The sequence below is a fragment of the Hyperoodon ampullatus genome (genome assembly GCF_949752795.1).
Source record: "Hyperoodon ampullatus genome assembly, chromosome: 19".
Classification (NCBI taxonomy): domain Eukaryota; kingdom Metazoa; phylum Chordata; class Mammalia; order Artiodactyla; family Ziphiidae; genus Hyperoodon; species Hyperoodon ampullatus.
In genome coordinates this window covers 50,947,354-50,953,447 of record NC_136932.1, presented here as the reverse complement: position 1 = coordinate 50,953,447, position 6,094 = coordinate 50,947,354, and positions in this window count along the sequence as shown.

Genomic DNA, 6,094 nt, shown 5'->3' with positions numbered 1-6,094 from the left:
TGATAATTTCTGAGTTGCCTCCACCCTGTTTGGCTTCCCAACTCTTCCACCACTGGTGTAGGGCCTTGTAGGACGCCGCAAGGACTGTGAATTTACTCAGAATGAGAAGGGAAACCAGTAGAGGGAGCCATTTAGCAGAGCGCCAATGGGATCTGAGCTATTTTACCAGGATTACTTTGGCTGCTATCTTGAGAAGAGATTGTAGGGGGCAGGGAGAGGTTATTACTCCCACCACAGTAGAAACCAGACCCCAGTGATCTTTTGCCTGTTTCAAAATCCTGTGGAACTCATAATTGGACCACATAATTCAAGGCTTGCCTACCCGCTCAGAGGCCAATTTGTTCTGTAGTTGGGTTGCATCATTCATCTCTGAACCCCCCGGTGCCTCATACAGCACCTGAAACAGTAGGCACCAAAAAAAGTGGGGGGGGACTTGAATGAATGAATAAATAAATGATGAAAAAATGGCATGACTTGTCTAGAAACTCCTCAAGCTCAAAAACCTCATCCAGGACTTCCCTGTGTCTCCCATAGGGCACAGAGTAAGTGTTTGGTGAGTATTTGTTGAACACTGTAGGCCTGCTCTGTGCCAGGTGCCCTCATCACCCACACCCACTCCCACCCCACAGAGGGGTCTCTGGAGCCCCGCACCTCCAGCCTTCGTAGAGAGCAAGCCTCCCACGGAGATGAGACGACACTCCACCGCAGCACGGCGGGAGGAGGCTCCTTGTGAGTGACCTGCTGCCCTGTCCTCTGGACAGAGGCAGGCACTTCCTGTTTGGGGTGGAAAGGAACCAGACACTTTCCTGTTAGCAGGTCTTTTAAGCAAAGCCACAGATGCTGAACAGGTCCTGGCCCGGCCTTTCAGGCCAGATGCCTGGAGGTTAGACGGCCTTTATGTAGAAGGGAAGTGGGGCACAGGGCCAGATTGGCCAGCCTTTTATTGTGTTCCTGACAAGTCCCCTGGGTCCTGGTGTGAGTAAAAAACAAACCAGAAGAGGCTGACGCCCTGCAAACTGTGATGAGGGTTAGGGTTGATGGGGCAGCTCTGAGCCAGAAAGCATTGCTTGGGGTGAGTTAGGTGTTCATGCAATTGTCCTGGGGCAGGACAGGCTTGTGTATGTTGTGTGGATATGAGTGCATTTGAGTGTGAAACCCACGTGAAGAATACATGCAAGTCGCTTATGTCTGTGCACACAATCCCCAGCACTTGATAAGACTGAACAGTAATTAATTGTCTAGCTTGCTCCCCATAGCAAATCGGGGTAGTAGAAAAGGCAGGAATTATTACTGTTCCATTTTAAATGGCAGACACAGAGAGTTTAGTTGACTTGTAAGGGTCAACAGAGTGTGAAAAAGGCGAGATTCAGACGCAGGTCTGTGTCGCTCCAAATCTCTTGCTTCTTCCAGTCCCCTAGGAACATGGCAGGTGTGTATGTACAGGGTGGTAGAAAGGGAGGTATACTTGGGAGTGTGACCCAGGCTGATGAGACCACATCCACCTGTTCTGGAGAGAGGAGATCTCTCTTCCAGAGGTGGAGGTGTTTGCTAGAAAGTTAGGGCTTCCAACATTGAATCACAGCTTAAAATGCACAGAGGTTATGGTCAATAATAATCCAGATAATCACAGCTAAAGTGCTCGCATCTCTGGAGAAGCCTCCTCTTCAGCTCTCCCAAGCTAATCTCACATCCTCATTATTCCTCTAACTCGTTGTGGTTTTCAGAGGTTGATCCTTCCATGGGTGCTTTTCTCCAGAGCTCAGAATTCCTTCTGATAACATCTACTTTGTGTTCTGCACGTTTCCTGGGGTGAAGGACGGGGCGGAGACAAAGCTGATTGTTTCTCAGATGAGGAAGAGAGAAACTGAGGCCCAGAGGGGCCTTGTCCAGGTCCACACATCCTGACTGATTCAGGGGGTCCTGGTCAGGACGAGGACCCAACGGCCAGCTGTTGCCTTCTGTCAGGGAGGAACGAGTGACTGGGCAGCTGCCAGCTATTCCCCTGGGCAGACAAGTTGCCCAGGCCCTGGCATGCGTTCCTCAGAAGTTCTATCCACTCTGGGAGGGCTGGGAGGCACGGTGGATCTAAACCGAGCCCCAGTCCAGGAGGAGGGAGGGAGGGGAAGCCGCTCTCTTTGAAGAGGAGCTATGGAGAGGACTGACAGCTAGTTGGGTCAGGAACCTGCTAAGCCAAGACGGGGAGGGAGAGAAGGAGAGAGCCAGAGTTTTCTAAAGAAAAACCTAGAGCTATTTGCCTCCTAAACTTTTTTTTAATACATTTATTTACTTCTTATTTATTTATTTTTGGCTGCCTTGGGTCTTCGTTGCTGCCCGTGGGCTTTCTCTAGTTGCAGCGAACAGGAGCCTACTCTTTGTTGCGGGCTTCTCATTGCGGTGGCTTGCTTGTCTTTGCTGCGGAGCACCGGCTCTAGGCCCACAGGCTTCAGTAGTTGTGGCTCGCGGGCTTAGTTGCTCCGCAGTATGTAGGATCTTCCTGGGCCAGGGCTTGAACCCATGTCCCCTGCATTGGCAGGCGGATTCTTAATCACTGCACCACCAGGAAAGTCCCTCTTCTTAAACATTAGTATCTAGTATTTAGTGATCCAGCAGGGCTGCAGTGGGACTCAGGAATCTGAATTTTTAACAAGTGGCTCCAGGTGATTCAGTGTAGGTGTCCAAGAATCACATTTTTTAAAAATGAAATCTACAATTGACTTTAATGTACGTCCCTAAGTAAGAACATTTTCTTTTTCTTTTTTTTTTTTTTTGGCCCTGAGTCATGCAGGATCTTAGTTCTCTGACTAGGGATCAAATCCATGCCCCTCAATTTCCTCATCTGTAACATAAGGATGCTTATAATAGTAGCTTTCTCATAAGGAAACTGCAAAGATACAATAACATGATTTATGTGAGGCACATAGCACATACATGGTGCATGTTAATTCCTCCGCAGGTATTAACCATTATTATTTGTTCCAATTCCTCCTTCCCACCTCCACCCCCACTCCCACCAGAGGAAGATACAAGTCCCGATTGGATTAATATAGGGACTTGTCACCACAGTATTGTTTTGGATGTGGGTAGTCTTTGGACCTTGCTTTGAGGATTCCTGCTCCAAAGCCGTTCTCCTCCCATCACTCTTCTGATACCCTTGCTGTGGATAATTTCTTTCCAATAAACTACCCTGCCTTTCTCATCTCTCTTTCCTTCTCAGTCTCCCCGCCAATGGCAAACAGCCCTCCTTCACATCATCCAAAGTGATTTGGCTCAGGATGTGTCCTGGAAAGTAAAAACATGCAGCAAGTCAGTTGTGGAGCTGCGAGTAGGCCCCAGGATTCCTGAAGGTCACAGAATTTGGTGCTCTGGGACTTAGGAGTAAGCGTCATAGGCATCAGGGAACTGAATCCTCCTGCTCCCCTCATTCTAACCATGGATACACACTGTCTTTTTGGGAAATAGACATATCCTGTACAGAGGTATGGTTGAAGCCCAGGGTGGATGTGTGGGCAAAGAAAGCTCTGCTCTGCATAAGCTCTTGCAGGCACTCGCAAGCAGAAATGGAGTGGGGAGAGGTGAGGATGAGATGAAATAATCCAACCAAGGACACAAAGGGAAAGCAGAGGAAGTCAACTTTCGAACACAATAGTGGTGCTAGTTTTCAGGTCCCTGGACCAGGGCTAACCTCGGATGCAGAGAAAGGCAGGGTCAGTTCTCTGCGTGGCTGAGCCTGTCTCCTTCCAGACACTCAGCCACCAGAGAACCCCTGCTTCCTGCCTTCCCCTGTCCTCCCAGTGCAGCTGAAATGGAGAAACCCCAGGGATGTGCTGGAGGAAGGGATGGCAAGATTCTCCCTGGAGAACAAATCGGCAAACCTGGGTTTGACTCCAACTTGGCCCACGGTGTCCTTACCAACTGGTGCTCCTCAGAGCTTCCTGTGCCAAAGCAGAGCCACATCTGACCTATCAAAATCCATCTATTAGTCAAGGGCACCATGTGCCATGTCATAACTACAACCTTCTGACACCGCCCCCACACACACATACATGCACTCTCTAGGATTGCTAGATAAAACAGAGGATGCCCAGTTAAACCTGAATTTCAGATAAAAGATGAATAATTTTTTAGTATGTCTCAAATATTGCATTGACACATATTTATACTTAAAAATTATTTGTTGTTAATCTGATATTCAAGCTACCGTACTAGATTTAGCAACCCTTCTCGATGCTGAGCCCTTCAGCATCTCCCTCCCCCAGGCTCACTGCAGGACTTTGCCTGAATCTGTAGCTGTGTCCATCTGTTCTGTCCTTAGCTGAGAACCTTGGTTCCAGTCTGCCCGCTAGACTGAAAGCTCTCTGAGGGTAAGACCCAGGCCTTGTCCACCATCTCCATTCCAGGCAGAGATGCTCCCTATAGATGTGCACAAGGGCACCGGCGGAGAGGGGACATGAATTTACAAAGAAATCCACCCTCAACTCTGCCCGCAGCGGAGCCCTTGCCGGATTGTGTCTGAGCCCTAGAAGGGCGCCTTTTTCTCATTGATCTGCCCAAAGGAGCGCCTGTTTCTAATTGTTTCCGCCCAGAATGAGTGTTCCCTTTTCATTGGCTAGTTGTGAGGTGGGCGTGGCCTATTTCCAAACAGTCCGCCCCAGGAACGCCTATTTTTGACAAGTCCAATCATTTCTGAGAAGTCCAATCAAAGAGGCGCCTTTTAAAAATTCCTCCGTCCAGATCAGCTCGGTGCTTTGTGACCGCCTGGAGGGGTGGGATAGGGAGGGTGGGAGGGAGACGCAAAAGGGAGGGGATATGGGAACATATGTATATGTATAACTGATTAAATTTGTTATAAAGCAAAAAAAATAAAAAAAATAAAAAATAAAATTCCTCCGTCCAAGTAGCGCCTTTCTCTAACAACACAAAAACATCTTGTGCACTACTAAGGCCCTAAGACTTCGGATAACACTGCGTTACATTTGCTTAGCGCTTTATAGATTCCAGATTACCTTTACACACATTAACTCATCTAAACCCCACATCGACCCCCAGAGGTGGGTATCATTTTGCCATTTGCCTTTTACAGGTTAGCAAACTGAGCCTGGAAGAGAAACAGCAACCCGTCTGCAGTCACTAAGGCAGATAATGAAAACAGTTTACTTTTGCTCAGTACGAGTTTGACTAAGCTTTTCACGTAAATCATCTGTGCACCCTTACTAGGACTGTGTGGGATATATAAAGCCAGGCACTTTACACTCATTTTCTCAATCTTCATGCAACTCTGGAAACTAAGTATTATTCGCTATCATTTCATTGATGAGAAAATTGACGCTCGAAGTAAATTCTTTGCCAAAGGTCACACAGCTGCAGTCTACCTTTTACTGATATAAAATGCGGACTGCATGATGCCAGGTACGGCGCTCAGTTATTTACAGGCATTCTCTCATTAAATGTTCCCTATTATCACTTGATGTCGGTATTCTATTATCCCCATTCACTGCTGAGAAAAATAGGTTCAGAGAGGGTGAGTGACTTGCCCAAGACCACACAGCCAGCAGGTGGCTGAGGCAGGATTCACACGGCTAGCAAAGAAGCAGATCTGGAGCTCAAATTCAGTTCTTCTGACCCCAGCCCAAGGCTCCTTCTCTCACACCTCAGGGCCTCAGTCCCTGCCAGCCCGGCTGAAGCCATCAATGACCCTCGGGTAGGCCAGAATCCCTCTTCATCGAAGCCTTAGGTAGCCACAACCGCCAGGAGAAGACGTTTCCTCCCCTGTCCTCCCCACAGAGATCCGGATCGACTGGAGGTGGCCGACTAGAGGATGGCTTCGCAAGACGACTGGCGCGGGGCGAGGCCACACAGCCTGCGGAAGAGGCTCTAGCACCGCCGCTTGTTCCAGGAGCCGAGGCGTGTGGGTGGGACCGGAGTGCCGGGGTCCCGCCTCCTCCTCTCTCTTTCCCCTCCCTCCCTCGCCTCTAGGTCACTGGGCCGGCGGACCCGCGGGCAGGCACTGCCGGGCTGGGGCGACCTCGACCCGGCTCCCGGCGAAGCGCCGCGGAGGAGCTGCCCGGCGCGCGGAGCCCGGGTACGGGCGAGCCCC